General features: G+C 40.5%; 1 pseudogene; it reads left to right on the top strand.

Annotated features, from left to right (window-relative positions):
- Positions 1-2,800: 2,800 nt before the first annotated feature.
- LOC128598194 (40S ribosomal protein SA-like) lies at positions 2,801-9,148 on the top strand (annotated as a pseudogene).
- The last annotated feature ends 1,893 nt before the right edge of the window (positions 9,149-11,041 follow it).

Below are 11,041 nucleotides of genomic sequence, written 5' to 3'. Positions count from 1 at the left end.
CTTTAATTTCTGAGTTCTTACTTTGCTGCTGATCCATTGTGGTGGTCAGTGTGTAGAACAGGTTGAAGTATTTGCTGTAGAGCTGGTCTTGTTGTGGCGAATTTCCTCAATGTTTGTATATCCGTAAATGATTTGATTTCTCCGTCAATTTTGAAGCTTAGCTTAGCAGGGTACAGAATTCTGGGCTGGAAATTGTTCTGTTTGAGTAGATTAAAGGTAGATGACCATTGTCTTCTTGCTTGGAAAGTTTCATTAGAGAAGTCTGCGGTCACTCTGATGGATTTGCCCCTGTAGGTCAACTGGCGCTTACTCCTGGCAGCTTGCAGAATCTTTTCTTTTGTCTTGACTTTGGACAGGTTCATCACAATGTGTCTCGGAGAAGCTCGGTTAGAGTTGAGGTGACCTGGGGTCCGATATCTCTCTGAAAGCAGTGTGTCAGAATCTTTGGTGATATTTGGGGAATTTTCTTTGATGATGTTCTCTAGTATGGCTTCCATTCCTCTGGGGCATTCTTCTTCCCCTTCTGCAATTCCTATAACTCGTATGTTGGAACGCTTCATAAAGTCCCATAATTCTGACAGTGAACATTCTGCTTTCTCTCTCTTCTTTTCTGCCTCTTTTACTATCTGAATTATCTCAAGAACTTTGTCTTCTACCTCTGAAATTCTTTCTTCTGCATGGTCTAACCTGTTACTGATACTTTCCATCACATCTTTAAGTTCACTAATTGACTGTTTCATTTCCTTCAGCTCTGCTATATCCTTTTTATATTCTTCATATCATTCATCTCTTATTTGATTCTGTTTTTGGATTTCCTTTTGGTTATTTTCCACTTTATTACAGTTTCCTTCATTGTTTCCATCATTTCTTTCATTGTTTTCAACATGTGTATTCTAAATTCCCTTTCTGTCATTCCTATCATTTCTTTATTGGTGGAATCATCTGCAGTAGCTACCTCATGGTCCGTTGGCGGGGTTGTTCTGGACTGGTTCTTCATGTTGCCTGGAGTTTTCTGCTGATTCTTCCTCATGAGTGATTTCTTTTATCTGTTTCCTTGCCCCAATTTTCCTTTCACTTACTCTTGCTCTTTAAGTTCTCGTGCCAGGACCGGAAGGGTGAGAAGGTTAAAGAGCAAAAAAGGGATGAAATAAAGGAGGACTGAGTGATAAGAAAGAAAAAGAAAAATAGAGAAAGGAGAGGAGGTGGGTAAAAGGAATTTTGACAAAAGGAAGAGAGGCACAGAAAGAGTGAGACAGAGCAGTGTAGGTGTACAGTAGGGTACTTTAACACAACCTTAAAATACCCCACCTTCTGGGGTGCCCAGTTGGATGGTTCCCTTGAGGTCAGCAGCTCTTTGCTAACCTGATCAGACACAGTACCCCACCTCCACCAAGTAGAGAGAAAAGACAAAAATGCTATAAATCAAACCAAAACAAGCAAACAGAAAACTTTACAGGATAAAATTGGGTGGAAAACCAAATAATAGCCGTAGAAACACTAGCAAAAATGAAGTTCTGGTTATTGAAAAAGGTAGGAATGGGAAATTATAATTAAACTAGAACATTTGAGAAAGAAAAAGAATCTGTATGGAAAAGGTTGAAATTAAAAAACAAAACATCAACAACATCAAAATAAACAAAAACAACCACCCAACCCCCCCCCAAAAAAAACACAACCAAAAACAAAGCAGTATGTATATGTTGTTGAATATTGTCTTGGCAACACGTGGTCTTGTGGGGTATGAGATGTTAATCACAGTTCTGATACGACTGGAGGGTGCTGATTTCTCCATCCCCAGCAGGTAGACACCCTAAATCTCTCTTCAGCCCACTTAAAAGGCACTTTGAACTTGTAAACTTGCTGAGCAGAAGCTTTCCCAGGAAAGTTCTTGTCACTGGAATCACTGCTGAAGTGGCTATCCACTTACCCAGTGTGCCAAAACTGGTCTCACTCTGCCCCTGAGGGTTAGGGCTACAAGGCGGCTCAGACCCCACCCTTAGGCTATTCGGTCACTGAGTTACCAGCTCCCACCCAATTCTAGCTCTGCGACCCTGAGAGCAGAGCTTGCTGGGGCAGATCGCTCACAATGGCTCCCTTGACTCACAGCCAAACACTATTAGCTCCGTCTGGCTCAGCGGCTCAGACTGTGGCCCTAGACAACGGCCAAAGTTCTCCACACTCCCGCTCAGTCTCTCCCCAAGGCAGTTCAACTGAGTGCCAAGTCCAAAGACACCAAAACAGTTCACAGGTAAGGCCTTTCTGGTTTGCAGTCTCGCTGCTACTGAACTTACAGTTGCGGGCGGGTTTAGACGGATTGAACACACGTGACCACTTGCCATTTTTCCACTGTTTTAGTCCTCCTTTTGGGGTCCATAAGTCTCTCGCTGACTCCCTGTATCCTCACAGGGGTGATGACAGGCAGATCCCACCAGCCAGAGATGCCTGAGTCCTATCTCCCCAGACTCACAGTGCCCAGATGCAAGGAAGCTGTTACTCGGCTGCCATCTTGCTCCACTTCCCAAGGTTTTTCTTTCTTAAAATCTTCTTTTCTGATTCCTTGTGCTTTCACATTTTTTTTTAATTAATAGGACTGAAAGGAAGTTTCTCAAACTGATTGAGTTGTATGTTAGCAATGGTAATCTTTTTCATGGTAAAATATGTACTCATTTTTTTTTTTATGCTAGAAGAAGTACAAAGGAAGGGTTAGTTTAGGAAATAGTTATTGGTTAGCCAGTATGTGCCAGGGCCTGTGCTCTGTCTGCCCCTTCGGAGACACGGTACATGGTGGGGGAAGACAGGGATGCTCTACCGGGTCCATGGGTTGGTTCGGCCAAGCATAGGCTTCTTAAAGTATGGAGGGAAGGAGGTGCCAGGTAAGCTAGGGGTTGCTGTTCTAAAGGTTGGCACTGAGCTTTCATCAAGGCCAGTGAAAATGTAGTCAGATGTGATACCAGAATCAGGGCAGGTGTTCCAGGAAGGAGCCACTTAATCCATTTGGTAGGGTTTGGATATTTGGCCCCTCCAAATCTCATGTTGAAATTCAGTCCCCAGTGTTGGAGATGGTCCTGGTTGAGGTGTTTTGGGTCATGGGGGTGGATCCTTCATGAATAGCTCAGTGCCCTCCCCTCAAAAATGAGTGAATTCTCACTGTGTTAGTTCATGTAAGAGCTGGTTATTTAAAGGAGATGGGTACACCCGCTCCCCCTTCACCTTTTGGCTTGATTGGAAACTCTGTGATTCCCTTCCAAGAAGCAGATGCTGATGCATGTTTCTGGGTCAGCCTACAGAACTGTGAGCCAATAAACCTCTTTTCATTATAAATTACCCAGCTGCAGGCATTCCATTATAGCAACACAAAACAGCCTAATACCACATCACTCAGAGATATGAAATATAATAGTTCATAGACCCACAAGTGCCCATTTTTATAGATGCATCAATGTGAGATGGTGGGACTGAGGGTCAACTATGTTGTCCAAGGCCAGGGCCCATGCAGCCTTAGTTGATCTGGTATGGGCTTTACTTATCATTGGCTTTTAAACAATGAGAGTTGAATTTTTACATTGGTTATTCCTTAGGCAAAGAGGAGAGGATTTTAGGTGGGGCAAGACTGGACTTAGTGATGTGGTGAGCTTCTGGGCTAGTACAGAGTATAGAGGGGAAGAGACAGCTTCAAGTGGCCTTTAGAAGCACAATTGACAGGATTTAGTGATTGACACATGGGGCTGGGAGGTGAAGCGTGAGGAAGAAGCTGGACTTCAGAGGTGAGGTAGATGATGAATTCTGAGACCATGAAGTGAGAAGCAGGTGCTCTGAGGCCATTTACTCAAATGGGTGGTCTTCAGTTGTTTAATTCTGTGGATGTTGTTTTAGTTAGAATGTATATTGGCATTCTAAAGTTTTCCTTCTACCCAATCCCAGTTCCCAGGTGTCAACTTCACATGTCAACTTGGCTGGGCCATGATGCCCAGACATTTTGGTCAAACTTTACTCTGGATAATGCTGTATTTGGTTCATAATTTACTAACTCAGTATCCATGGCAACTTTATATAACATAACTATTGCAGACAGTGAGAATCAACTCTCCTAGGCTTATTTAGTTATGTACTTAATAGTTATATATTAAAAGTTTGCACTGTAACAAAGCAAACATCTTTGTACATTTATTCTTGTGTGGTTGAGCAAATATTTCTGTAAGATAAATTCCCATATGTGGAATCTTTTGGTCAAAGTGTGCATGGATATTGAACTATGAAGGATGTTAATAAATGACTGCCCAAATGGGTGGGTCTTTCTGGCTACACTGTGTTTACTGGGTCATGGCCAAGCTCCTTAAGTGTGGTGATGGCTCACATGTATTGTAGCTTGCATTTCATAATCAGCTGATAAATACCACCATAACCCTTCCACCTCCATGACTAGAGAAGAGAAATAATGATGCTTCCTGATGCACGCTGGAATTCAGGCCACTGACCAACAGCCTTTTCCTCATCCTGTTGCACTGTTTTTCTGTGCTTGCATTTTCCTTCCCAGCAATAAGTGCAGAACTGATAATTTTTCCATAAGGAGATACTGCTCCTGATGTGTGTTTGTTGAAAGCTAAATTTCCCTTTTATTCTGACAACACACATAAAAAAATGCTCAGTTAACATAATACATAGCTTTAGGATTGAGGGCTGGAGGCAGTAGTTCACACCTGTAATCCTAGCACTCTGGGAGACCGAAGCAGGTGAAACTCTGAGCTTAGGAGTTCAAGACCTGCCCAAGCAAGAGCGAGAACCCAATAGAAAAACTATCGAGGTATTGTAGCAGACACCTGTAGTCCCAGCTACTTGGGAGACTGAGGCAAGAGGATCACTCAAGCCCAAGAATTTGAGGTCGCTGTGAGCTATGATGCTATGGCACTCTGCCCAGGGCAACAAAGTAAGACTCTGTCTCAAAAAAGTAAATAAAGAAAAATAATAATAGATTTAGGGTGAGAAGATGGAGATTTTAAAAGAAGTAGCCTTGAAAATTACATGAGCCTTGTTGTTTGCCTAACATGCCGTGATGGTTCACCCACGGGAGGAGGCCAGGCACTGATGGTCCTCAGGAGACTACCTTCTCCAGTTCCAGGTCTTCAGGATGGACCAAGGTCAGTTCTTAAGGACAAAGAGAGAACTTGATGCTACAACTCACAGACACACAGCACTTGGAGAGTCTAATAACGTTTCCTATCACGCATTTTCTGTATATTTTGCCTGCAACCTTCATAGTACAATTTACATTTGGACATTATTAAGTTTATATAAAATTATCTAAGCTAGAAGACATAAGGCATTCTTTTCCAATTCACTAATCTTGACTGAGCCTGGGCTTTGAACTATCGATATGTATGAGAGTCTATCACCTACCTACCTACCCACCTAACCATCATCTTCATCTGTCTGTCCACATCCCCCACCCTTGGTTGCAGAGCAACTCATGTATAGACACAACCCCTTAATGTGAGGATGGCAGAGCTCTACATGGTGCAGCGATGACAACCTTGCTCCTCTCCTTCAGGAGAACTACCATCTGAACCTACTTTCTAAACAGGAGGATTTAGCTTCATTAGTGATGTAACATACACTCTGTGCCTATTCTTAATTAACTTATGCCCAGAGTTACTACATAACTCTCACTGCTAGAGATCATTAGTCCTTTCTTGAATATGACCATGGCTTTTTAATTCTTCTTTAAATTTTGAAACCATACACTTACAGAAAAATGCACGATCCACAAAGAGCATTTTAATGAAGTAAATATCCTTGTAACTTTCACCTACGTCAAGAAATCAAACATTGCTAGAATCCTGGCAGGACTGACATTCTTAATCATGCACCCTTTCTCCTGATAGCAATGATAACCACCATTACCCTACCAATCACTTTTCGGTTTAATTTTAGTTTTTTCATCTAGGTGAGCACTGCTAAGGTCTAGAGTAGTGTTTTTCTTTTCTTTCTTTCTTTTTTTTTTTTTAATTAAATCATAGCTAGAGTAGTGTTTTTCAACTTTTTTTTATTTCACAGCACACTTAAACCTACAGTTAAACTTCTATAGTAGACTTAAATGATGAGAGTAAGAAAGAACATACTGAGTATGTAACATACTTAAAAGAGTTAGAAAGAACATACTGTGCTTTGAACTTCTTTCAAAACTAATTTAATAAATGATCTTTAAAACTTTTCATGGCACACCTAAAACCCCCTCCTGGCACAGCAGCGTGCCACAGCACACCGGTTGAAAAATCACTGCTGTAGAGTCTCCTTTTTCTTGTTTTTGATCTTTCTATGAGTAGAATCAAAACACATGGTACTCTAGTTTATTTATACTTATTCCATATCTGTATAAAACACTTACATAGATACAACATTAGTACTACCCATGTAGTACCCATGTATACTTGGATATACTGTGCATCCTTATTTTTCCCTCAAAAAATGTGGGCAACAAAGTGAACATTGTACACAGAAAAATGTGGGCCTGGTAATGATGCATATATGTAAATATGTTCTTCAGTATGTCTTTTATTTATTTATTTATTTATTTTTATAGAGACAGAGTCTCTACAAAATGACAGGGTCTTCAGATATGGTCAAAGTGGTAGGGTTTTCAGCTTTTCTAGATAACATCAGGCAGTTTTCCAAGGTAATTGTCTGAATTGACACTCTCCACTAGTAGTACACAGAGTCCCAGTTGCTTCCCATCTTTACCAATATCCAGTAGTCTGAGTCTTTTTCAGTCAACCCATTCTCTGCGTAAATAGTTGTATCTTATTTTGGTTTTAATTTGCACTTCCCTAACAACTAAAGAGTTTCAATATCTTTCGGGTATCCTGTTTTTTAAATTTTATTTTACTTTTTTGATTGATAATAAAATTGACTTATTTGGTGTATAGTTATGCATATTGTGTGTGCAATAATCAGGATACAGAATAGTCCCATCATGCCAAAATAATTCCATCATATTACCCCATTGGAGTCATACCCTCCCCTTACACCTAGCCCTGGACACCCATGATCCGCTCTCTGTAGATGTACTCTTGTCTTTCCATAATGGTACATGTTGAGCTATAGGGAATGCATTTGTTTTCTATGGCTTCACCCAAGTTTTTTCTTAAGTTTGCAGCAGATGGAACATAATGTGCCTGAAATGTTGGAAATGGAAGTCTTTCAAATTTGCTGAGCTTTGGAATTCTTTATGTGTTTTTATTTTGGCCAAGTGCTCACAATTGTCTTTTCCTTACTCTCTGCTTTTTCTTGACCAAGCTTTAGTAAGGTTTCTCTCTTTCCTATAGGCCCCTGAATTCTTGCTCTTAAGCTCAAGCAAGCACATATAAAGTGAAATGTGACCTCCCCCTCCCCCCACCATCACCAATCAGCTTCTCCTTGGAATCAGCTGACCACAGCCAGACCCCTTTCCTGTCAGACCCACTGGTCATTGCCCATTGCTTGCTCAAGGTTCCCGACAAAGGTGCTGTTTATCTCTGCCTGCTCCTCTTCTACCTATTTTTTAAAAAATACTTTTTCTGTATGATTTTGAGATGTTGCAGATTTCTAGGATCAGCACATTCTCCCTGTTGCAATAATATTTCCTTCAACATAAAGCCTCTACTCATGGAAGTACTGGCTTGATTTTATTTGACACTTTTGACCAATATTTTCAGTTATTATTTCTTCATTTTTTGTTCTGCACTGCAGTCATTCCCCTCTGCTTTTGGAACTCCTTATGGCATGAACATTACACCTTTTGGTATGGCACCAGAAAGCTTGGGTTTTAGTTTTCTAACTCTTCCAACAACATAATTGCTGTGACTGTCTACATCCTGGCCAAGTAATAAGAGAATGGAAAGAGATAACGAGCAACAGAGATTTGCCCCACACTCAGGATCTCACTTCTCTGTTCATAGGAAAAATGTCAACCCTTCATAGTCAAGAGACATGTTTCTGTGCTGCTGCAGCAAATGTGCTATTTCCTTGGGATCCAGAGGGAGGCTGGAGAGAAAGGAAAAGAGAAAAAGTTAACATGAGGAATTTTGCCACTTTCTGGCCATTTCTCAAGTCTCAGGGTCTTTAGGCCTATATTCTTTAGGCCTGTGTCCCTCCCCTCTCTTGCTTAGACTAGAAACAGGGGCTTTTCTTAGAACTAATCTGTCCACACATCCAGTGCCACTTAAGGCTTTCAGTCTGTCTTTAAGTCTAGGCCAAGTGATCCTGAAAGAAAAGAAAATGATACCTTTCATCACTGCTCAAGGAGGATCCTTACAGCATTGTTCTGGATTACCACCTTAACTTAAAAGGGAAAATTTCTCAGTGTCCAGAGCCCTTTATGTCCTGCAAATGAAGGAGGAGGATGTCCTTAAATTCCTTGCAGCAGGAATCCACTTAGGTGGCAACAACTCTGACTTCCAAATGAACAGTACATCTACAAAAGGAAGAGTGATGGCGTCTACATCATAAATCTGAAGAGGACCTGGGAAAAGCTTCTGTTGGCAGCTTATGCTGTTGTTGCCATTGAAAACCCTGCTGATGTCAGTGTCATATCATTCAGGAATACTGGCCAGTGAGCTGTGCTGAAGTTTGCTGCTGCCACTGGACTAACCAGATCCAGGCAGCCTTCCAGGAGCCTCATCTTCTAGTGGTTATTGATCCCATTGCTGACCACCAGCCTCTCACAGAGGGGTCTTATGTTAACCTGCCTACCATGGCTCTGTGTAACACAGATTCTCCTCTGCATTATGTGGACATCGCCATCTCATGCAACAACAAAGGAGCTCACTCAGTGGGTCTGATGTGGTGGATGCTGGCCCGGGAAGTTCTCCGCATGCATGGGACCACTTCCCACAAACCATGGGAGGTTACACCTGATCTCTGCTTCTATAGAGATCCTAAAGAGAATGAAAAGGAAGAGCAGGCTGCTGGTGAGAAAGCTGTGACAAGGAGGCATTTCAGGGAGAATGGACTGCTCCAGCTCCTGAGTTTACTGGTACTCAACCAGAGGTTGCAGACTGGTCAGAAGGCTGCAGGTGCCCTCTGTGCCTATTCAGCAGTTCCCCACTGAAGACTGGAGTGCCCAGCCTGCCACTGATGACGGTCTGCAGCTCCCACTGCTCAGGACACTGAATAGGTAGGAACAACCACTGAGTGGTCTTCAGCTGTTCTTCCACAAGCTCTTAAACAAGATGGAAATAAACGTCGATTAAAAAAATAAAAAAAGAGAATGATAAACACACCCTAGTTTGGTGGAACTTTGAGCCTCAGTCTTCTTCAATTCACCCTTGCCAACTTATCTTTCAGTTTTTAGATAGTTGTTCCACACATTGTGTCCAGGATGTGGTGCAGAATTCGACAGGATAGACAGGGTAGATCGTGATTACTCTCTTTCTACTGAAAATTGGCACCAGGTAGTATTGTTTGTGAAATATCTGCTCAAGTCTTTTGTGTATTTTTTATTGGATAATATTTCTCATCTAGTCTCTCATTTTCACTTAAAAATATCTCCCAAATTGGACAGATCACTTTAACTGCTTATGGTGCTTTTGAATCTCATATTTCTCAAACAGTGTCAGCTTAACACTGGTAAGATTTTCTCCTTCAACTCTTGATCATTTCCCACTTTTAGAGGAATTATTTTCAATATATTCAATAATTTGCTAATTATTCAGTTTCAAATTATTAAAAAGCCCTATCTTTAAAAAAACAAAAAAAACAGATATATTTTAATATTAAAAGAGAAAATTGAGTCCCCTCAGAAGGAGATTCGAGTCTATAGGGCCAGGATACCAGCATTACCTTCCCATTGGATGTAAGCCCTCCTTCCAGGTTTATTATAGCCTCAAGGGAAGCAACCGGAATGTGAATCTCCTTGTCTAGAGATATTTCTACAATTATATCAAAATACTTGGCATTAAAAACATTGTGAAATTGAAGTGTGCTTATCCTTATACATTTTTGCAGTCTTATACAGATATGAGGTGGAAGGAACTGGAGGCAATACAACTTGAAAAAAAATCACTTAAAATAACTCCGACCTTCAATAGGAAGACAACATAAATTCAACTTCCTCGTAAGGTTATTGTGGAACCTTATTTACTTCTCTGACATTTGTTTCTGAGTTTGTTAGTTATACTTAGCAAATTTTAGACCAATTACCAAGTGGACATATTTCTTATCTAATATCTTCTCCAGTGGATCCAATAACTTGTTTTCCATATTGCTGCTCCAGGGAAATGTATACAAATTGCTGCAGTTTCTCCTCTTATTTGAAGGATATTAGGATCTTGTAAGCATCACTTTTGCATGTGCAATACTCATTGCAAACTTTCTTCTAGTTGGAATTACATGTGTGATCACGTTCATTAACTGTGGTAATATATCAAAACATTAAATGTATGTTGCAATGGGTCTTATTTGTAATATCCAATGTTCTTATGTCTAAATATATATAGTTTTATAGCAATAAATACCACATACTTGTAGCTTATAATTGATTGTGATGTCAATACTCTGTTAGTTACCTTAGAGTATTTTAATTCAGGCCAAAATTGTGGATATTTTCCTCCCTAATCTGCTTAAAATGGACATGGCAATTATGATGTATGATAGAATTCTCCACCTGGCAACCATGGTTGCCATGGTGATGATTGTGTAGGCAGGAAGCACTGTGACTCACTGTGTTTTCTCTGCTCTACTTCATCATCTCCAAAGGGGAAGAATGTGCATCTGGCCGATAACTGCCTTTCAAGCCCTTTGTTGTCTTCTGAGCCACCAGCTTAGGAGGTATTGCTTTATTAAAAACTATTTCTCCGCATAAGAGGATGGTAATCTGTTTGCTAAAACACAATGTGCAACAAAACAAAGAAAATCTGATTTTCTATCGTGGAGACATCATGGTTATTATTGCACAGTTATTAATCAGAAGCATGATTAATATAATGTTCTCAATAATAAAATCAAAACAAGTGTGTACTATTTATCTTCTATGCTATGTATTATCCAGAACAATTGCAAAAGGAAACGA

Source organism: Nycticebus coucang, chromosome 2, assembly GCF_027406575.1.
Source record: "Nycticebus coucang isolate mNycCou1 chromosome 2, mNycCou1.pri, whole genome shotgun sequence".
Lineage (NCBI taxonomy): Eukaryota > Metazoa > Chordata > Mammalia > Primates > Lorisidae > Nycticebus > Nycticebus coucang.
The sequence above is the reverse complement of the archived record's forward strand: the minus strand, read 5'-3'. Positions and strand labels throughout refer to the sequence as shown.